At 46.4% G+C, this 23,961-nt stretch overlaps 1 long non-coding RNA gene across 2 annotated transcripts in view; it reads left to right on the forward strand.

Annotated features, from left to right (window-relative positions):
• The window catches only part of LOC135050170 (uncharacterized), a 278,993-nt gene that overhangs the window by 233,659 nt on the left and 21,373 nt on the right, over positions 1 to 23,961 (forward strand). Inside the window, exon 2 of one of the 2 annotated variants that reach the window (XR_010241561.1) lies at positions 13,094 to 13,313. The exons of the other annotated variant lie outside the window; for it this stretch is intronic. This is a non-coding gene — a long non-coding RNA (uncharacterized LOC135050170). The remainder of the gene's footprint in view (positions 1 to 13,093; positions 13,314 to 23,961) is intronic. 2 annotated transcript variants of the gene reach the window in all.

The raw sequence follows: 23,961 nt of genomic DNA on the forward strand, positions 1-23,961 counted from the left end.
GGTGTGTGCAATGTGCTGAGCATGGGTGTGTGCAATGGGCAGAGCATGGGTTTGTGCAATGTGCTGAGCATGGGTGTGTGCAATGTGCTGAGCATGGCTGTGTAATGTGCTGAGCATGGCTGTGTAATGTGCTGAGCATGGGTGTGTGTAATGTGCTGAGCATGGGTGTGTGCAATGTGCTGAGCATGGGTGTGTGCAATGTGCTGAGCATGGGTGTGTGTAATGTGCTGAGCATGGGTGTGTGCAATGTGCTGAGCATGGGTGTGTGTAATGTGCTGAGCATGGGTGTGTGTAATGTGCTGAGCATGGATGTGTGCAATGTGCTGAGCATGGATGTGTGCAATGTGCTGAGCATGGCTGTGTAATGTGCTGAGCATGGGTGTGTGCAATGTGCTGAGCATGGGTGTGTGCAATGTGCTGAGCATGGGTGTGTGTAATGTGCTGAGCATGGGTGTGTGTAATGTGCTGAGCATGGGTGTGTGTAATGTGCTGAGCATGGGTGTGTGTAATGTGCTGAGCATGGGTGTGTGCAATGTGCTGAGCATGGGTGTGTGCAATGTGCTGAGCATGGGTGTGTGTAATGTGCTGAGCATGGGTGTGTGCAGTGTGCTGAGCATGGGTGTTTGCAATGTGCTGAGCATGGGTGTGTGCAATGTGCTGAGCATGGGTGTGTGCAATGTGCTGAGCATGGGTGTGTGCAATGTGCTGAGCATGGGTGTGTGCAATGTGCTGAGCATGGGTGTGTGTAATGTGCTGAGCATGGGTGTGTGTAATGTGCTGAGCATAAGTGTGTGCAATGTGCTGAGCATGGGTGTGTGCAATGTGCTGAGCATGGGTGTGTGTAATGTGCTGAGCATGGGTGTGTGCAATGTGCTGAGCATGGGTGTGTGTAATGTGCTGAGCATGGGTGTGTGCAATGTGCTGAGCATGGGTGTGTGCAATGTGCTGAGCATGGGTGTGTGCAATGTGCTGAGCATGGGTGTGTGCAATGTGCTGAGCATGGGTGTGTGCAATGTGCTGAGCATGGGTGTGTGCAATGTGCTGAGCATGGGTATGTGTAATGTGCTGAGCATAAGTGTGTGCAATGTGCTGAGCATGGGTGTGTGTAATGTGCTGAGCATTGCTGTGTAATGTGCTGAGCATGGGTGTGTGAAATGTGCTGAGCATGGGTGTGTGTAATGTGCTGAGCATAAGTGTGTGCAATGTGCTGAGCATGGGTGTGTGTAATGTGCTGAGCATGGCTGTGTAATGTGCTGAGCATGGGTGTGTGAAATGTGCTGAGCATGGGTGTGTGTAGTGTGCTGAGCATGGGTGTGTGCAGTGTGCTGAGCATGGGTGTGTGCAATGTGCTGAGCATGGGTGTGTGCAATGTGCTGAGCATGGGTGTGTGCAGTGTGCTGAGCATGGGTGTGTGTAATGTGCTGAGCATGGGTGTGTGCAATGTGCTGAGCATGGGTGTGTGCAATGTGCTGAGCATGGGTGTGTGTAATGTGCTGAGCATGGGTGTGTGTAATGTGCTGAGCATGGGTGTGTGCAATGTGCCGAGCATGGGTGTGTGCAATGTGCCGAGCATGGGTGTGTGCAATGTGCCGAGCATGGGTGTGTGCAATGTGCCGAGCATGGGTGTGTGCAATGTGCCGAGCATGGGTGTGTGCAATGTGCCGAGCATGGGTGTGTGCAATGTGCCGAGCATGGGTGTGTGCAATGTGCCGAGCATGGGTGCGTGCAATGTGCCGAGCATGGGTGCGTGCAATGTGCCGAGCATGGGTGTGTGTAATGTGCTGAGCATGGGTGTGTGCAATGTGCTGGGCAGGGGCACTGACAGCTCTGTCGGGCCTGGTACTTGGGGGAGGGGGGGCACAGCCAATGTGGGGAGGTGTGGCCAGATCCACTCCTTAAAAGGATTAACAATGGTAGGTTATGTTAGGGGGGCACCGGCATAGCCATATTAAGGAGGGGTATTCAGGGCATACTGTACCCGGGCCCCCCTATATCAGGTGGCCCCCAGCCAGAGCACACTGAGATCACTTGCTGTCCCTCCTATGCAGCAGCAGTACCAGACAATCATAATACCAGCAGGACAGTATGCAGTGCAGGCAGTGACACAGGAGTATCAGATTTCATGAACTATCAATGGAGCTTCCTGATCAGAGGAGAGATAGGAGGGTGGAGAGAGCTGTAAGTGACACAGGGTGGGATCCCTGTGTCACTTACGGCTCTCTCCACACCTGGGTGTCTTGTTATCTAATGAGGGTCTAGACACACACACAGTCCTCCTGAGTCCTGTCCCAGTGTGTAAGTAGTACAGAGGCTGCTGCTATTTTTGCATGTGACAAGATAAATTATAGATTTTATTTTTCTATGTGTATTTTAAGGTTGTTTAAGTTGTCTTTGTTCCACTACAAGAACATTTTAGAAAAATAGTTGTCTTTCAATTAGGTGGAGCTATACACAGCTCCCAGGCATTATAAAGCTATTAGTTTTAATCTAATATACACCATTGGGCTAAATTTAATATACACAATCCATACATCCCAACATGACCAATTCCAGGAGGGACAAAGAGCTCTTTACCTAGACTTCCTTCTTAAGTTATGATTGCAGTCACTTGTGTTGAAACACCTTTCTTATCAATGAAATAGTTCAACACAGGTGACAACAATCATATATTAAGAGGGAAGTCCAGGTAAAGAGCATTTTGTCCCTCCTGGAATTTGTTATGTTGGGAGGTATGCATAATCGTATATACTGTAGTATATAATCTGCTGGACATAGCTGAGTACTTTGCTCTATCTACTTAAAAATTGAAATGATTGACAACATTCTAGATACTTTTCCAATTAAATGTTTTGTTTAAAGTGCCAAATATATTTATTAATGTAACCTAAAAAAGTACGGCGAGTAGTGTAAGCGGTCTCTGCAGTGTCCTTTAAAGGGTGTGTTTATACATTTGGCAATGTGAAGTAATATGGTCAGGTTACCACCATAATAAATTGCTCACTAATGCGGAGCCAATTTTGCATTGAATCAGGTGGCAGCTGGACACTGAGCACTATTTTCCATGTAATATGATTAACTTGCAGCTAGGTATGACATGTTTCAGCACCAGCGGGATTAAATTACCACTATATATTCGTAATTAAATAGTAGAACATACTATAAGAAAGAAACCACAAAAGATTTAATGTATTTTATACTTGGACTAGTCCATAATCTTAAAATCAAAGTGCAGATAATTTATGGTTCATGTATCCTGAGATTTTGCTTCATTAAAGCAGTCGCTATGTTACTGTAATTACATGAATCCCACTGTAGTGCCTCCCAATACATGATTTATTAACAGGCATTTTATACAGGTGTTGTATGGCTGACCGACGGTCAACATGCCGACGCCGGGTTCCCGGCAGCATAACGACACCGGGATCCCGGCGGGGACGGGCGAGTGCAGTAAGCCCCTTGCGGGCTCGATGCGCTCGCCATGCTGTGGGTTCTATTCCCACTCTATGGATGTCGTGGACAATCACGAGTGGAAATAGTCCCTGTTGGTCGGCATGCCGACCGTCGGGATAGTGAGGGGGCGGGATGTTGGTGGAGGTCATGTGATCGTCAGTCTCCCGACCGCGCTTTTATAGTGGACATATTAACATTTGCATTTGTTACTGCCACAGTGGAGCTTACATGCACTATTCACTACCACACTAGGGTAAATGGGGTGTCGTAGGAAATCAGATCATCCGTAGGAAACCTAGAGACTCATGAGGAGAACATGCAAACTACATACAGATAGGTGCCTGGCCGGACAACAAAACTGTGAGGCAACAATGCTCACCACTGCACCACAGTGCTAATGCCTGTATATAAGTCATTAGATGCTGCAGTGTTAGTGATATACATTGTTTGTATCTGGACTAAGGGCCTAATTCAAGGTTGGTTGCAAAAGCAAAATCTTCCTCTAATGGGCAAAACCATGTGCACTGCAGGTATGGCAGATGTAACATGTGCAGAGAGAGTTAGATTTGGGCGGTTATATTGTTTCTGTGCAGGGTAAATACTGGCTGCTTTATTTTTAGACTGAATTTAGATTTCAGTTTGAACACACCCCACCCAAATCTAACTCTCTCTGCACATGTTACATCTGCCCCCCCTGCACTGCACATGGTTTTGCCTATTAGAAGATTTTGCTTTTGCAATCAACCTTGAATTAGGCCCTAATACCCAGCCCATGCTGCGTGCATAAGAGACATCTGGAACCGGAGTCCCATTTCCGTCAGCACGCTATGATGGACCGTGGAAGCTGGCGTACATAGACCCGCAACACTCCCACCAGATGGAATGCTTCCGTGCAGTCACATGATCGCTGCCCAGTTACTGCTCGGAAATGCCCTTTATGTGTGTATAGTGTGCTCCGTTGATAATCCGTACTCATTAACGATCCCCATCCGTGTGCATTTGCCTGACCCGATGCATACTGTACGCCAGTTACTTTCTTTGGTGCATGTGCAGTATGGTGAAACCTGCAAGCTCTGTCCACGTTGTCAGAGTCAGGCCCTTAGTGTGGTTAATTGTGGTAATGTGGTTTCATGTGTTATTGTGATAGTGTGGTTTGATGCAGTAGATTGTTTCATCGTGGTAGTGTTGTTTACGGCCCTATTTATCACAATCTGCATTTGTAATCGTCGGCCTGGCCTGCAGCAGTGGAGGCTGGCGGAGAGGGGTGTGCGCTGTAGTAGCGGATAGATTACTATTGTCTCCTGCTGTCTGCAGATGGCGTTAGAAGCCGGGGCCAGGCTCTGGAATGCTTGGTAAATCCGCCAGTTTAGCAGCCCCCATCGAATCATTTGGAGCTGCTTTGTTGTTGGAAATAGAAGGACCGCTGCATATATCAGAGATAGCTTCTACAGTCCCTCTTAAATCAATGGATCCCCGATATTTGTGGATACCCCAGAAAACACCCATTTTTCCACAAATATAAAACACCTCGAAAACAACTAAATTCCCACAAACAGACTTTAATAAAAATGATCCGTAGTGTGGCAGTGTGCTTTATTGTTGTAATCATAGGTGTCAGAACGGTGGGTGAGGGGGGGGGGGCGAAAAGGGGGCAGCTCGCCCCCCACGAACATTTGGGTCAGCGTCAGGATGGAGATAATCCCCATTCCAGCTGCTCAACCTCTTCCCACCCCACAGCTCTTCTCCACCTGCCTGCAGGGCCCTTCTCCACCTGCCTCCAGGGCCCTTCTCCATGTGCCTGCAGGGCCCTTCTCCACCTGCCTCCAGGGCCCTTCTCCACGTGCCTGCAGGGCCCTTCTCCATGTGCCTGCAGGGCCCTTCTCCACCTGCTTCCAGGGCCCTTCTCCACGTGCCTGCAGGGCCCTTCTCCACCTGCCTGCAAGGCCCTTCTCCACCTGCCTCCATGGCCCTTCTCTACCTGCCTCCATGGCCCTTCTCCACCTGCCTCCAGGGCCCTTCTCCACATGCCTCCATGGCCCTTCTACACCTACCTCCAGGGCCCTTCTCCACCTGCCTCCAGGGCCCTTCTCCACCTGCCTCCAAGGCCCTTCTCCACCTGCCTCCAGTGCCCTTCTCCACCTGCCTGCAGGGCCCTTCTCCACCTGCCTGCAGGGCCCTTCTCCACCTGCCTCCATGGCCCTCCTCCACCTGCATCCATGGCCCTCCTCCACCTGCCTCCAGGGCCCTTCTCCACCTGCCTGCAGGTCCCTTCTCCACCTGCCTGCAGGGCCCTTCTCCACCTGCCTCCATGGCCCTCCTCCCCATGCACCCAGCTCCAGCCCCTACAGTGTGTGGCTGGTTATTATGGGACCAGCGATAGATAGATAGATAGATAGATAGATAGATAGATAGATAGATAGATAGATAGATAATCAGTTTGATCGATCTACAGTATCATCAGGTAGGTGGCGTGGTGGTAAGTACAGCTGCCCCTTTGGGGATGAGCGCGTTAGTAGTACCAAAATGAAATGTTACCTTAGCCCCTTTCAAAGACGTTGTGGCACCCCTGGTTTTAATGTGTTGTAGTGTGGTTTATGTCAGAATATTGTATATTAAGGTTCATATCCATGACTTATGTTCCAGTGTTCCATGAATGTTAATCATTTGTACCTATCGCTTCCTTCTTCAATATTGGCATTATCCCCGTCACCATGTCCCTCGTGTCTACAATTGTTCCGCCCCCTTCCCCATGTGTCATTGTTTACAGCAGTACTACTAAGATATTTTCAGTTTTAAAGGATCCCCCTTTCTGAACAGGTCAGGTGCTATTGGCTGAAAAAGATACAGCAGGTAATGGAATGTGGTTACATATGACCATGTAAATATGGAGTTTTGCGTTCCAGTTAACACTTCGAGACCCTATGAGATACCGCAGCCTCAGGATGTCCTGGGGATTGATCGGAAGCTGTGTCGTGCATTCAGGCATTTTTATCTTTTTAGAACGTTCTGTTGTTTTCGGAGCCAAGTCTTAGAGCATTATTTCAGCTATCAGCTATTCACATGCAACATCCTAAAGGCTTGCAGCTGCAATCACAGATAATGAGAATGTAAAACCTGCTGTATTGCCCTGGCTTAAAATTCTCTTGATGAGCAGGAGATTCTGATGACGTAAATGATGTCTGCTAAATGAATGCATTAGATGATGATCTGCGAGGAAGTAATCCATAGACTAAGCGTTGCCTTCTCCACACAAAATCGCTTTTCCAACTGATATCAATCGCATCAGAAAGGAATTAACATGGATGATTCTTAGTAATATCAATATGTCCGTAACACATGTTACTAACCTAATCCAGCTCTATATAAACCCTTATACCTCCTACAGATATTCATTATAAGATCATGCTTGCCGTTTGGGTGTGGTAAATTAGAGCTACAATGTCTAGGTAGGCAGTCAATACGTCGACTACATATGGTCGACATACATGAGGTTGACTGGCTCAAAAGGTAGACAGGGTGCAAAGGATGACATGACAAAGGTTGACACAAAAATGTTCGACACAAGTTTTTTTAGGTATATTCCATTTGACAGATATGGTGCATGTGTGAGAACATTCAGTTGTAACATTACATCTTAGGCCCTCATTCCAAGTTGATCGCTCGCTAGCTACTTTTAGCAGCCGTGCAACCGCATAGTCACCGCCCACGGGGGAGTGTATTTTTGCTTTGCAAGAGTGCGAACGCATGTGCAGCCGAGCGGTACAAATAATTTTTGTGCAAAACAAGACCAGACCTGTAGTTGCTGATTCTGTGTGATGATTGCTGCAACGAAGGTCCCGGAATTGACGTCAGACACCTGCCCTGCAAACGCCTGGACACACCTGTGTTTTTCCAAACACTCCCAGAAAACGGTCAGTTGACACCCATATACTCCCACTTCCTGTCAATCTCCTTGTGATCGGCTGTGCGAATGGAATCGTCGCTAGAAGCAGTGCAAAACAACAATGCTCTTTGTACCCGTATGCCGCGCGTGCGCATCGCGGCGCATACGCATGCGCAGTTTTGCCAGTTTTTTTACCTGATTGCTGCACTGCGAAAATCGGGAGTGAGCGATCAACTCAGAATGACCCCCAATGTAAAGAAGATTTTAGACTTCTGGAAGATTACAAAGCAATTCCATTCTAAAGCAATAACTTTAATAAGCTAAGGGTTTGTAGGCGCATCTGTGGGTCATAGTAAGAGTTTTCAGGCTTTGTATCTTTTCAAAACTCCGTAATAGTGGGTGGAAAGTAACGATATCACGTAGAAAACGGGCAAACACTGGATTTCTGGAGCTGTGTTTCCAAATGTTTTATTTTATTTTAATGTTTTATTGTTGCCAGCCCATGAAGGTTGAATAATTAGAATGTAACAAGTTACAGTCTGCCCCAAACAAAGTGCAGTTTATGTAATACAGTACGTCAGGCCCAATGATCATGGTAAGCCACTTACCAGATTCTCTCTCTGGTGCAATGATTGATCACTCAGATCCACAAACACACACAGCATATTTGATAGGAAGCACTGGGCATGTGCAGCAGCTCCATTCCACCCTTTATACTGCATGTAGTGGCTGCTGGCCAGGCTATGTTGAAGGGGGGTTGCCGGACAACTGGAACCCCCCCCCCTGTGTTTGCCAAAGGAAAATATTACAAAACAATTGTATAAGAGAAAACTATTATTTATCATTATACATTACATGTGTGTCCCCAGTATCTGCTATTCCCATGTGACCTCATGATCAGTCTCTCTGCAGCAGGAGTGAGGTAAGGGGTTGATTCAATTGCAGATGATGCCATCTATGGCAGAGATCTAGAGCCAGCACATGCCACAGTTACAGTAGCCCCAGGATTATACATATTATTATGCACCCCTATGGGGCTGTGAATTGGGGGCAAAATCATGGCAATTTGATGTCCCATTTCTGGCTCAACCTGCATCCATAGATGATACCTATTGGTCAACGCTGCAGAAATCACTGGGAAAATGGCAAGGATGGTGGACCCCATGTTTCCAGATATCAGCCCATGCCCAGTGGAATCTGGCACAGTGCCAGAGTCTACTGGGCACATACACTGGTGAGTGGGGAGAGGCCTCACGTTGACCCCACACTGACACTCTCCTCTCTAATTTCTCCACTGGCCCAAATGTAATATCCTGGGAGTTGCAGGCAGCAGAGAGGTTTCGGCAATGTAGCCTGTAGATTTAAAGCAGCAATTTGTTTTAAGGAGAAACCAACCTGGTTCCTCTCACTTTTTTTTTTTTTTAATTGCCACTTTTAATCTAGTGGCTACATTGGCGAAAATCTTGTCTCTTCCCACAGTTCGCAGGATAATACATTTGAGCCCAAGAGTTGTAAAAGTTCTAGAAAACAGTGATTGCAGAACCCAGGGCTGCCACCAGAAATTGTGGGGCCCGGGACTGACAAAACAGACAGCCCCCCCCCCCCCCCCCCTTCCTCCAAGATTTACCGCATTACTCAACCCCTATGTGTTACATACAGGTGGAGCATAGTAACATAGTAACATAGTATCTGAGGTTGAAAAAATACATTTGTCCATCAAGTTCAACCTATTTGTGGTCTCCTATGCATGATGATTTGTCTAAAATTATGACTGATGCTGATTTCAGCCGTTGCATTTTATCCCTTTTTATAATAACTATAGTGCGTGACTATGCACCATACCCCTGGATATCCTTATCCATGAGGAATTTATCTAACCCATTCTTAAAGGTGTTGACAGAGTCGGCCATTACAACTCCCTCAGGCAGGGAATTCCATACACGTACTGTCCTTACCGTAAAAAAGCCTTTACGACGTATTGTGCGGAATCTCCTCTCCTCTAACCTGAGCGAGTGTCCACGAGTCCTGTGTGTTGATCTAGCCAAAAACAGGTCCCGCGCAAGCTCTGTGTATTGTCCCCTTATATATTTGTAGATGTTGATCATATCCCCTCTTAGGGGTATATTTACTAAGGTCCCGATTTTGACCGAGATGCCGTTTTTTCTTCAAAGTGTCATTTCGGTAATTTACTAAGCAAAAATCTCGGCAGTGATGAGGGCATTCGTAATATTTTGGAAGTCCTAGGAAAAAATCACGAATCAATACACCATCGGTCAAATACGCCTGCAATTTGGTAGAAGTCGGGAATTTACTAAAAAGTGCAAATCACAAACACTGCCGACAATAGCCAAACACTGCCGTGCAGAAATACAATTCGTAAAAAAGTGCTAAAAAAAAACAGACCTGCTTTTTTATCCCGTGTTTGGATAGGCATGCAGGGATCCATGAGATCCGTGCATGTTTATCCAGAGCCGGCCTTAGGCATAGGCAAGCTAGGCAATTGCCTAGGGCATTTGGTATGCTTAGGGGCACCAGCAGCTTCTGCTGATTAAAATGATATGTGGCATGCCTGTATTCTGTGTGTGACTGCGGCTGTATCTGCATACGAAATGCTACATTGCAGTGTATTCCTGGAAATCACTGTAATGTAGCATTTTGTATGCAGATACAGCCACAGTCGCACACAGAATATAGACATGCTGCATATAATTTTAATCAGCAGAAGCTGCTTGTGCATCCTAGCCACATAGTAATGCAAATAATAAGATGCATTTTCATAAACAAAAGGCGCCCCAACGTTAGCAGAGCTACCAGCTGACTCATGCCAGGCATCTCCTGCAGAACTAGCGGCGGTGCTAGGGGGCACCAACCAAAATCTTGCCTAGGGCATCAAATTGGTTAGGGCCGGGGCTCTGTGTTTATCAGTGGGAAGGGGATGGGAAAGTGTTCTTTTTTTGAAAAAAAATTGTGTGGGGTCCCCCCTCCTAAGCAAAACCAGCCTCGGGCTCTTTGAGCCGGTCCTGGTTGCAAAAATATGGGGGGGAAATGATAGAGGTTCCCCCATATTTAAACAACCAGCACCGGGCTCTGCGCCTGGTCCTGGTTCCAAAAATACGGGGGACAAAAAGCGTAGGGGTCCCCCGTATTTCTGAAACCAGCACCGGGCTCCACTAGTCAGATACATAATGCCACAGCCGGGGGACACTTTTATATAGCTCCCGGCGGCCCTGGCATTACATAACCAACTAGTCACCCCTGGCCGGGGTACCCTGGAGGAGTGGGGACCCCTTCAATCAAGGGGTCCCCCCCTCCAGCCACCCAAGGACCAGGGGTGAAGCCCGAGGCTGTCCCCCCCCCATCCAAGGGCTGCGGATGGGAGGCTGTTAGCCGTTGTGTAAAAAAATGAATATTGTTTTTAGTAGCAGTACTACAAGTCCCAGCAAGCCTCCCCCGCAAGCTGGTACTTGGAGAACCACAAGTACCAGCATGCGGAGGAAAACCGGGCCCGCTGGTACCTGTAGTACTACTACTAAAAAAAATACCCCAATAAAAACATAAGACACACACCTTGAAAGTATAACTTTAATGCATACATACACACCTCCATATACACATACTTACCTTATGTTCACATGAGGGTCGGTCCTCTTCTCCATGTAGAATCCATGGGGTACCTGTGGAAAAAATTATACTCACATACTCCAGTGTAGAAGCCTCTTCTTCTTGTAATCCATTTGTAATCCAGGTACTTGTCAAAAAAACATGGGACCCCTTTTACACATGGGACCCCTTTCCCCGAATACAGAGACCCCCCGTGACTGCTGTCATAGAGGGTCCCTTCAGCCAATCAGGGAGCGCCACGTCGTGGCGCTCTCCTGATTGGCTATGCGCGTCTGAGGTGTCAGACGCGCATTGCACAGCCCCCTCCATTATCTTCAATGGTGGGAACTTTGCAGTCAGCGGTGACCACCGAGTTCCCACCATTGAAGATAATGGAGGGGCTGTGCGATGCGCTGTCTGCCAGCTCAGACGCGCATAGGAAATCAGGAGAGTGCCAGGACGTGGCGCTCCCTGATTGCCTGAAGGGACCCTCAGTGACAGGAGTCACGGGGGGGTCACAGCATTTGGGGAAAGGGGTCTAATGTGTAAAGTAAACATGGGACCCCTTTCAGTCCGTGTGGATCGGGTATGCGTTTTTTTTTTTGGCCAAGTACGAGGATTACAAATAATAACAGGACACTGGATTTAGGTGAGTATCATTTTATTTTCAGGTACCCCGGATTCTACTTGGACAAGTGGACAGAGGTCGGCGTGTGAACATAGGTAAGTATGTGTGTGTAGGCATGTGTGTAATAAAGTTGTACTTTCTAGGTGTGCGTGTCCTGTTTTTGTTTGGGTATTTTTTTGCAGAAGAATTACAGGTACCAGCGGGCCCGTTTCCCCCCGCATGCTGGTACTTGTGGTTCTCCAAGTACCAGCTTGCGGGGGAGGCTTGCTGGGACTTGTAGTTCTTCTGCAAAAACAATATTCTTTCATTTTCAACAAGGCTATCAGCCCCCCATCCGCAGCCCTTGGGTGGGGGGGGGCAGCCTCGGGCTTCACCCCTGGCCCTTGGGTGGCTGGAGGGGGGGGACCCCTTGCGTTAAGGAGTCCCCACTCCTCCAGGGTACCCCGCAGAGCCCGGTGCTGGTTCTAAAAATACGGGGGATCCCCTGTCCGTTTTTTCCCCGTATTTTTACAACCAGGACCGGCTCGAAGAGCCCGAGGCTGGTTATGCTTAGGAGGGGGGACCCCACGCATTTTTTTTTCTTGATTTGAACCCATTCCCACCCCTTCCCACTAAAAACCATGCTCTCTCTATTTTAGTCAGTTAAAAAAAAAAATATTCTTTTAAAAAATATATAATACTTGTGTACCTCTAATAGACAAACCAAGTACATAATCCCTTCTAATATAAATAGATATGCTATTAGCAAAAAAAAAACACAAAAAAAATGTTTTAATTTTTTTTTATTAGATTCCGCCAGCAAAGTGAGGCGGAAGGAAATTGACGATATTACTGTCGAAAAGCACTAAAGTCGAATCGACATTCTTCAATTGAATATACTTTTGTCGAATTGCCGCATTTTTACCACTGCAGACATGTCGAATTTTAAAAATGTCGAATTGCAAAAAGTCGAATCTGAAAAGTCCGTTTTTTTGTCGAAAAGTACCGTATTGCATTGTCGATTTTTTTTGTGTGTTGAAAATGCCCCGTTTTTCGACATTTTCGGGAATTTGACCGCAATTGCATATACCCCTATAGATGTAAGACTAACTGGTCTATAGTTTCCCGGTTCAGCTTTACTTCCCTTTTTGAATATAGGCACTACTTCCGCTATACGCCAGTCTTTGGGAACCATACCTGATATAACTGAATCCTTAAAGATCAAAAAGTTCTTGCAAGTTCAGAGTGAAGCTCCATTAGAACCCTTGGGTGAATTCCATCGGGCCCCGGTGACTTATTAATCTTTAAATGTTTTAATCGGTCACAGATTTCCTCCTCACTTAAATAAGTACCTATGAGTGGGATATTCTCATTATTGAGGTTGTGTGTTAGTCCCATAATTGGGCCCCCTCTAGTAAATACTGTTGAAAAAAATTCATTAAGTATGTCCGTTATGTCATTATCATTTTTGATTAAGACTCCCGACTTGTCTTTTACAGGGCCTATACTCTCCTTCTTTAATCTCTTGCTATTACTTTAATCTCTTGCTATAGAAGATCTGCATGGAGAGCTGATGCACAAGGAAGCCTTCTTTTAAGATAGCCATTCTGGGCATCAGCATGCTGTTGTTGTGCAGCCTGGTGCAGCTCTCCAGGCATTGGTGGTAGGAGCCAGGGGTGGGCCCCCCTCTCTGTAAGGGCCCGGGACTCCAGTCCCCGCATACCCCCCTGATGGCTGCACTGGCAGAACCAACTACAACTGTTTGGAAACTAGGTAAGCAAAACAGCATAAAAGTCGGCAGAATGTGTTTTCTCTGCAATGTCATTTATACAGAGTCGGCCCTAGGCATAGGCAAACTAGACATATGCCTAGGGCATTTGGTATACCTAGGGGCACAAGCAGCTTCTGCTGTTTAAAATTATATGCGGCATGCCTATATTCTGTGTGTGACTGGGGGTGTATCTGCATACGAAATGCTACGTTACAGTGAATTTCTGGAAATCACTGTAATGTAGCATTTCGTATGCAGATCCAGCCACAGTCGCACACAGAATATAGGCATCCCACATAGTATTTTAATCAGCAGAAGCTGCTTGTACATCCTAGCCACATAGTAATGCAAATAAGATGCATTTTCATCTAAAAAGGTGCCCAACGTTAGCAGAGCTGCCAGCTGACTCACGCCAGGCATCTCCTGCTGCATGTCGTATTAAGGAAAGATGTATGAGGACACATCTGTATCCAAGCAGAGGCAGAGGTCACAGTGTTAGCGGCCGTGTGAGTGCTGTGTGCGGGTGGGTTGGTTGTGCAGTAGTGTTCGGCATATGTGTAAGGGGCATTATGTGTGTCATTATGTGTATAAGGGGATTAATAATGTGCGGCATATGTGAAAGGGACATTATGTGTATAAGAGCATTAATAATGTGCAGCATATGTGTAAGGGGCATTATGTGTTTAAGGGCATTAATAAAGGTTAGCATAATGTATAAGGCACATTATGTTTATAAGGACATTAATAATGTGTAAGGGGCATTACTGTGTGGTATTATTTGTATAAAAGCATTACTAATGTGTGACATTATGTGTATACGGTGTTCTACTGTGTGGCGTAACGTATAGAAAGGGCACTACTGTGTGGTCTAATGTGAATAAAGAGCAATATGGTGTGGTGTAATGTGAATAAGGAGCAATTGAGTGTGATGTAATGTGAATAAGGGGCACTACTGTGAGGAGTAATGTATATAAGGTAAAGTGGTACTAATGTGCGATGAAACGTGAATAAGGGACACTATCGCAGGATAAAATGTAAATAAAGTTGCACTACTGTGTGGCATAATTTCAATTGGGGGTGCTATTGTGTGGCCATGCCCCTTCCCAGCAAGAACACGCCCCTTTTTGGGCTTTGCGCCGAATGTGGCACTGTTCCTATTTAAAATATAGGGGGTAGGATCACCAAAATGAGGACTGCTATGGGTGAGGGGTGATGATGCTGGGAAAGGGGTGCAGGGTCTGAGGCGGAACTAGCGGTGGTGCTAGGGGCCACCAGCCAAAATCTTGCCTAGGGCATCATATTGGTTAGGGACGGCTCTGCATTTATATAAAGTTCCCCATTATGTGAAGTTACTGTACAATGTGATCTCACAAACATCCATAGTTTCCCACTTAACATAAAAAGTTAGGTTCTGAGAAGTTAGTGTAGAAATAGATGTGTAATGACTGGCAGCTGAATGATATATTCATATTTCCTCACTGTTTCCTGACGTCCTCTGCAGACCATGACTAACAAACAGCCAGGCATACTAAGGGTGGTATCCTATTAGCCCCGTTGCGATTGTGGCTGATCAAAATGGGCGGATATCGCGGTTAATGACTGACGGTCATTATCGCAGTATCCCATCAAAGACCGTTTTGATCAGCCGAAATTGGACATGGGATCAGGGATAAGTCCCTGATCCCATGTGTTATCGCAGCTCCGACAGCGGCCTTATCGTGGATTATTCTTTGGATGCCTCCATAATCCCCAATAAGTGCTGGCATTGGGAGAAAAGGATTCTGGCATAGGATAGTCCCCAGCGATACTATTAGCGGTGGTTAAGTACTGCTGTTAACCTTCTATCAGATGAGGTGTGTCCAAATCACTTAACAAATATCATCATCATCATTATCATCATCATCATCAATAATAATAATAATAATAATAATAATATTAATAATAATGAGAAATACATTTGGCAGAAAATCTTATATATATATATATATATATATATATACTGTATATACACACATATCTATCTATCTATCTATCTATCTATCTATCTATCTATCTATCTATCTATCTATCTATCTATCTATCTATATATGTATATAGTGTTGCTGTGTTGTGCTGCATCAGTTCAGTGGTGGTGTATTGCGCTGCATCAGTCCAGTCACAGTGGTGGTGTCCTCTGCTGCCATATGTCCAGTGCTGCTGTATAAATCCAGTCCATTGCAGTGGTGCTGTGTTATCCTGCATCAGTCCAGTGGTGGTGTCCCTGTACTGCCGTATATGTCCAGTGAAACTGCCATATATGTCCAGCGGCACTGCCGTATAAATCGAGTGATACTGCCGTATAATTCCAGTGGTACTGGCGTATAATTCCAGCGGTAATGGCGTATAAATCCAGTCCGGTGATACTGTCGTATATGTCCAGTGATACTGCCATCCAGCGGTACTGCCGTATAAATCCAGTGATACTGCCATATAATTCCAGCGGTACTGGCATATAATTGCAGCGGTACTGGTGTATAAATACAGTCCAGTGATACTGCCGTATATGTCCAGTGATACTGCCGTATATGTCCAGCGGTACTGCCATATAAATCCAGTGATACTGCCGTATAATTCCAGCGGTACTGGTGTATAATTCCAGCGGTACTGGCGTATAAATCCAGTCCAGTGGTACTGCCGTATATGTCCAGTGGTACTGCCGTATAAATCCAGTGGTACTGCCGTATAATTCCAGTGGTACTGCCGTATAATTACAGCGATCCTGCCGTATAATTCCAGTGGTACTGCCATATAATTCCAGTGGTACTGCCGTATAAATCCAATCCAGTGGTGCTGCCATATAAGTTCAGTGGTGCTGTCCTGTGCTGTATATTATTTACTCCAAATAAAGGGGTTATTAATATTTAATCCAAATTATTTTCACAGGGTTTGCCCTATGTGGTGTAGAGGTACGCTTTCCTGTACCGCATATTGTTATATAACTCCAGAAAAATAATGGAGAACAAAAATTTGGAGGATAAAATAGGGAAAGATCAAGAACCACTACCTCCTAGTGCTGAAGCTGCTGCCACTAGTTATGACATACACAATGAAATGCCATCAACGTCATCTGCCAAGGCCGATGCATAATGTCATAGTAGAGAGCATGTCAAATCCAAAAAGCAAAAGTTCAGTAAAATTACCCAAAAAAAGAAATGTAAATGGTCTGAGGAGAAACGTAAACTTGCCAATACGCCATTTACGACACGGAGTGGCAAGGAACGGCTAAGGCCCTGGCCTATGTTCATGACTAGTGGTTCAGCTTCACATGACGATGGAAGCCCTCATACTCCTGCTAGAAAAATGAAAAGAGTTAAGCTGGCAAAAGCACAGCAAAGAACTGTGCGTTCTAAGATGGTATCACAAATCCCCAAGGAGAGTCCAAGTGTGTTAGCGGTTGCGATGCCTGACCTTCCCAACACTGAACTGGAAGAGGTGGTTCCTTCCACCATTTGCATGCCCTCTGCCAGGGCTGGAGGGCGCACCCACAGTTCAGTTTCTGATATTCAAATTGAAGATGTCCCCGTTGAAGTACACCAGGATGAGGATATGGGTGTTGCTGGCGCTGAGGAGGAAATTGACAAGGAGGATTCTGATGGTGATGCGGTTTGTTTAAATCAGGCACCGGGGGAGACACCTGTTGTCCGTGGGATGAATAAGCCCATTGAGATGCCTTGGCAAAATACCAAAAGAGCCACCTCTTCGGTGTGGAATTATTTCTCCACAAATCCGGACAACAGGAGTCAAGCCGTGTGTTGCCTCTATCAATCTGTAATAAGTAGGGGTAAGGACGTTAACCACCTAGGAACATCCTCCCTTACACGTCACCTGCAGTGTATTTATCAGAAGTCAGTGTCAAGTTGTGAAACTTTGGGTAACAGTGTAAGCAGTCAACTGACACCTAAATTCCTCTTGTACCCAAGCTCCTGCAAGCCACACCACCAACTTCCTCAACATCAACTTCCTCCTCAGTCAGGAATGTCAGTAGTCCTGCAGGCCATGTCTCTGGCAAGACTGAGGAGTCCTCTCCTAACCGGGATTTCTCCGCAGGATCCTTGAGTGGTACAACTACTGCTGCTGTTGCTGCCGCTGCTGTTGTTGCTGCTGGGAGTTGATCGTCATCCCAGAGGGGAAGTCGGAAGACTACTTGTACTAATTCAACTAAGGAATTGACTGTTCAGCAGTCCTTTGTGAGGAAGATGAAATATGACAACAGTCACACTGTTGCAAAGCGGATAACTGAGGTCTTGACAGCTATGTTGATGTTAGACGTGTGTCCGGTATCTGCCATTAGTTCAGTGGGACTTAGAGAATTGTTTGAGGTAATGTGTCCCTGGTATCAAATCTCATCTAAGTTCCACTTCACTATGCAGGCGATACTGTGAATGTATAGAGACGTTAGAAAAAGTGTCCTCAGTATCCAAAAAAATGCAGTTGTACCCACTGTCCACTTAACCACGGACATGTGAACAAGTGGAACAGGGCAGACTAAGGACTATATGACTGTGACAGCCCACTGGGTAGATGCATTGCCTCCCGCAGCAACAACAACAGCAGCGGCACCAGTAGCAGCATCTCGCAAACGCCAACTTGTTCCTAGGCAGGCTACGCTATGTATCACCACTTTCCGTAAGAAGCACACCACTGACAACCTCTTACAGAAACTGTGGGACATCATCACACAATGGCTTACCCCAATTAGACGCTCTTGGGGATTTGTGATATCGGACAACGCCACCAATATTGTGCGTGCATTACATCTGGGCAAATTCCAGCACGTCCCATGGTTTGCACATAAAATTAAATTGGTGGTGCAGAATTTTTTGAAAAATTACAGGGGCGTGCAGGAGATGTCAGTGGCCCAAGAAATTGTGGGCCATTTTCGACATTCAGCCACCGCGTGCCGAAGACTGAAGTTCCATCAAACACTCCTGAACCTGCCCCGCCATCACCTGAAGCAAGAGGTAGTAACGAGGTGGAATTCAACACTCTACAGATGTAGCCACCTTTATCTTGAGTGGCTGAGGCGTTTGTCCCGATCGAGCATACGCAGCGTAGGGAGGCGCGCCTAGTCACAGAGAGGCGTACCTAATCGCACGGAGGCAGACAGAGCGTTTGGCGTTACCTTTACGTGTAATACCTGCGATCAGCCACCAGATGTCGCTTTTTACAATCACCACTGAGCATGCGTGTGGTCTCCCGTAAAATACAATACTTAAATATATAATAAGGACTACTTTACTAAGGCGTCTCATTACGCTGCATACAGTAAATACTCATTACGCTGCATTATTTAATACAGTACTGTATATACGACACAGACGCAAATAGTACAGCATACAGTATATGATCCATCTACAGTACTTTATGAATACTGTATGTGAGCGTCAAAGTCCCGCAGACAAAACAACATAAAACCAGTAGTGTACACTGTCGCAAATGGATGTGTGTTAGAAGTTCACTATTGCCTCTCAAGATTAGGAATTTTGTACAGTATGTTATCATCCTAATCCCGTAGCCATTACAGCATAATCAAAACCAATGGATTTATTCATCTGTCTGCGGCGAAGTGGTGAAGTGTTTCGCTTCCTATACTCAGAGTCCCGGGTTCGATTCCTAAAGTACGAATGCATGTTAGTTTTTTTCAGACACTGTATTATTATTTTTATTCACATAAACCAGGGCAAAGCTGCATGAGCGGTTCTACTGTTAAGGTTCTATGCACCGTACAGTACACATACAATTCTGTAGCTGGGCAGACTCAATAGAAATGGCTACCACCTATGACTCCTTGCCCCACAGAGGCCCTAGGCTACGGAGCAAGTAATAGTCCAGATTGTACAGGCTATGGGGCAATGCTGAAGGAGCGTCACAATCCCCTAGCTAAAATACACAGGGGCAACAGGAATAAGTGAGATTTACAGTACAGTATGCACATTATGGTACACCGGACTCGATCGCATAGCACACTGGCAAAATGGCCGCCGCCACTGAACCCTTTTGCAGGCTATGGGGCAATGCTGAAGGAGCGTCACAATCCCCTAGCCAAAATACACAGGGGCGATGGGGATAAGCTACTGTAGGTCTGCATACAGTATTACGGTACACCGGACTCAATCGCATAGCACACTGGCAAAATGACCACTACCCCTGAACCCCCACCTCGTGGCAGGCAGCAGTCGGGTATGGAGTGAGAAATGGCATAAGTTGTGCAGGCTACGGGGTGATGCTGAAGGAGCGTCACAATCCCCTAGCCAAAATACACAGAGATAAGCGAGGTCTATGCACATTACGTTACACCGGGCTCGCTCGCATAGCAAACTGACAAAACACAAGTTTTACATAAAGCAGGCCAAAGCTGCAGGAGAGTTTCTACTGTAAAGGTTCTATGCACCGTACGGTACTCATACAATTCTATAGCAGGGCAGACTCAATTGAAATGGCTACCGCCTGTGACTCCTACAGTAGCTCCTAGGAGGCACTCAGCTATGGAGCAAGTAACAGCACAGATTTTGCAGGCTATGGGGCAATGCTGAAGGAGCGTCACAATCCCCTAGCTACAATACACAGGGGCGATAGGGATAATCGAGTGGCTGGAGGGGGTGTCCCCTTGATTTAAGGGGTCCCCACTCCTCCAGGGTACCCCGGCCAGGTGTGACTAGTTGGGTATTTAATTCCACGGCCGCAGGGACCGGTATAAAAGTGTTCTCCGGCTGTGCATTATCTGTCCAGCTAGTGGAGCCCGGTGCTGGTTCAAAAAATAGGTGGAACCCCTATGCTTTTTGTCCCCCCAAGCTGCAGGAGAGTTTCTACTGTAAAGGTTCTATGCACCGTACGGTACACATACAATTCTATAGCAGGGCAGACTCAATAGAAATGGCTACCGCCTGTGACTCCTAGCTCCTAGGAGGCACTCAGCTATGGAGCAAATAACAGCACAGATTTTGCAGGCTACGGGGCAATGCTGAAGGAGCGTCACAATCCCCTAGCCAAAATACACAGGGGCGATAGAGATAATCGAGTGGCTGGAGGGGGGGAGGGGGTTCCCCTTGATTTAAGGGGTCCCCACTCCTCCAGGGTACCCCGGCCAGGGGTGACTAGTTGGGTATTTAATGCCACGGCCGCAGGGACCGGTATAAAAGTGTCCCCCGGCTGTGCATTATCTGTCCAGCTAGTGGAGCCCAGTGCTGGTTCAAAAAATACGGGGAACCCCTACGCTTTTTTGTCCCCCTTATTTTTTGCACCAGGACCAGGAGCAGAGCCCGGTGCTGGTTCTAAAAAGATGGGGGATCCCGTGTTAATTTTTTCCGTATTCCTGCCGGAATTCGACCGCAATTGCATATACTGTACCCCTTAATGTCACTGCTTACAGTATACAGTATTTAGACATGAGCTTGTGTACAGTATCTGTCATGAGGTGCTTTTTTCACTGACACTATAACTTTTTTCTATTGTAATATACTGTACAGAGGCGGCAAATGAGATGCTACTGTACATGCCTATATTCTGTGAGTGACTGCGGCTCTATGAAATTAAATCAGAAAATGTAAATATGAAATGCATTACTAATGTGTGGCATTACTGTACTGTATGTGTATAATGAGAGACTCCCAATTTCATGTGTGAAAGTACTGCAAACAGCGCCCGGCCCCCACCCCATTGGTGTTGGTTTATGCCTTAGAGGACTCGGACGCTCGCATTTGTAAAGCACGGTATTTTCCACCGCCTCCTGCTAGCCTATTGCCCTTCCCCCCTGGGAGCCTGCACAGATCATGCAGTAGACAGGGAGGGAATTCAGGTCCTGTGCAATACACAAACGCCGAATATCTACTGTATAGTACTGTTTTGCTCACTTAGTAGCGTCAGAATACACTCATTTCTACTCATTGCCGCTGTGCAGTTGCATTTAGCGTAAAGAATCGCTCCTGCAGATGTACTTTGATTTATGTGAAATCTGTGTGCATCCTTCCATTGGATGTATTAGAGAGGAAAAAAAAATATTAAAATGAATGTCACGGGAACACATTAAAAAAAAGGTTGGCACTTCCTTCCCATTGGTGTTGGTTTACAGTATGCCGTAGTGGACTCGGACGCTCATGTAATTGCATTTCAAAGGCACAGTATTTTCCATCGTCTCCCCCTACCCCCATCGCCCTTCCCCCTTGGGAGCCTGCACAGGGAGGGAATTCAGGTCCTGTGCAATACACAAACGCTGAAGATCTACAGTACTGTTTTGCTCAGTTAGTAGCGTCAGAATACCCTCATTTCATTCCCGCTGTTTAGTTGCATTTAGCGTAAAGAATCGCTCCTGCAGATGTACTCTGATTTATATGTAACTTGTGTGCACCTTTCCATTGACTGTCTTACAATGTAGATAAAATAATACAGTGTATTATTACAATTAAAAAAAAAAAGGCACATCACGTCTCGAACCCTGGACCCCCAGCGTGGGAGGTGGGAGCCTTCACCCCAAGCCCACGACGCCTCATGATAGACTCCCAATTTCATGTGTGAAAGTACTGCAAACAGCGCCCGGCCCCCACCCCATTGGTGTTGGTTTATGCCTTAGAGGACTCGGACGCTCGCATTTGTAAAGCACGGTATTTTCCACCGCCTCCTGCTAGCCCTCCATTCCCATTATGCATTAGCGAACTCAGACGCTCATGTATTTTAAAAGCACGGTGTTTATACATTGTCCTGTACATTCTTCCTTTTACACAATTACTGTAGTTGCGTCTCCATACACATACAGTACTCCATACACATACAGTACAGTACTCTACAGTACTGTAGGTCACCATCTTTTTCCACCGCCTCCCGTTACGCCTACAGTATTGCCAGAGCTGTAGATCAATCCGCCGCTATACTGTACGATCGAAAGTACTGGATTAGTGGAGCATTAGCCACACAGTGGTGGAGATGTGTAATGCATGATGAGTATCTAGATCGCCTCAACGCGCCTACCTGTGATTAAACTCAGCTATCGCCTTAGCGTGACTAAACGCCCGTCTCGGCGGAGAAACAGTCAAGATAAAGGTGGCTACATCTGTATATGCTTCAGAGAATGGAGGAGCAGCAAAAGGCCATTCAAGCCTATACAGCCACCTACGATGTAGGCAAAGGAGGGGGAATGCACCTGACTCAAGCGCAGTGGAGAATGATTTCCGTCTTGTGCAAGGTTCTCCAACCCTTCGAACTTGCCACTGTGAAGTCAGTTCAGACACTGCCAGCTTGAGTCAGGTCATTCCCCTCATCATGCTTTTGCAGAAGCAGCTGAAGAAATTGAAGGAGGAGCTAAGATGGAGCGATTCTGCAAAGTATGCAGGACTTGTGGATGAGTACACACTATAGGGGGGGCAACTTAGGTAAAATAAAGCCAGTTTGTGCAAGGACCTCCAAATGGCCTCTTTTTCCTGCCAGAATACGTAGGGACTGTTTGACATGCCTACTTGGATGCTGTCACTCATATAATCCTCCACCATTCTTTCAATGGTGACAGAATCATATGCAGTGACAGTAGACATGTCAGTAATCGGCAGGTCCTTAAGTCCGGACCAGATGTCAGTTTTTGCTCCTGACTGCCCTGCATCACCAGCAACCCGGGGAATTAAATGTGCAACAGGCGTAGAAGGAGGAAAGACAAGGAGACTCAAGCTCTTGCACTCCTCCCCTGAGGATAGAGGGGACCAAACACCTCCCTGGGGAAGAGGTTGCTGCTGAGTCCCCCAGAGTTTGAGGATAAAACCTATGAAAAGGACCACCAGACCATTATTGATGACAACTAATTCTATTATATGTCAGAACCGTGACACTGTGCTATTCAAAGAAGTGGTTTGAATTCCACCATTCACGGTACACCTTGAATTCACTTGGGTGATACCGAGGGTGAAGGTCACACTATACATACATTATTACACTAGGAGTCGACTATTCTCACTTTTACCTTCCAAATTTCCAAAAGGTTTGTCTGAACAGCAAACCACTGGAGGAAAGGGCTGCCACCCCATAAGAAAAAGAGATGGGGGAGTATATATATATATACACACACACAAACAGGTTGAGTATCCCTTATCCAAAATTCCAAATCCAAATTTTTGGAGTCCCCTATTCCGATTGTAGCAATGCCGACAGGGGTGCGTTAGGTACCGTAACTTCCCTCCCCTACCCCCTAACCCTCCCTGTCCGCAGCCTAACCCTAACCTCCCCTATTGGTGCCTAACCCTAACCTCCCCACAGTGGTGCCTAAACCTAAGCCCCCATTTCCCGCAACCTAACCCTAACCCTCCCCCTTAGTGCCTAACCCCAACACCCCCCCAGTGGTGCTCAATCCTTACCCCACCCCTCTTCTCTACAGCCTAACCCTAACCTCCCCCACCCCACAGCCTGGTTCCCAAGGTGCACACGTAGCAGATGCAGTAAAAAGTGACAGAACCATTTTTGTAGTTTATTAAATTCTACACACTGGAGGTGCAATCCAAATTTTGATCCAATTGTCCGTTTGGGCGTTATCGTTCACACAACGCAAGCCACGCATCGGTGATGACATCATTATGTCAACTCCCTTCTTATCCTCTTACGGGAGGTTTATTAAAAATCTAATTACATAGTTTTCCA

The sequence above is a fragment of the Pseudophryne corroboree genome, chromosome 2, assembly GCF_028390025.1.
Source record: "Pseudophryne corroboree isolate aPseCor3 chromosome 2, aPseCor3.hap2, whole genome shotgun sequence".
NCBI classification, from domain to species: domain Eukaryota; kingdom Metazoa; phylum Chordata; class Amphibia; order Anura; family Myobatrachidae; genus Pseudophryne; species Pseudophryne corroboree.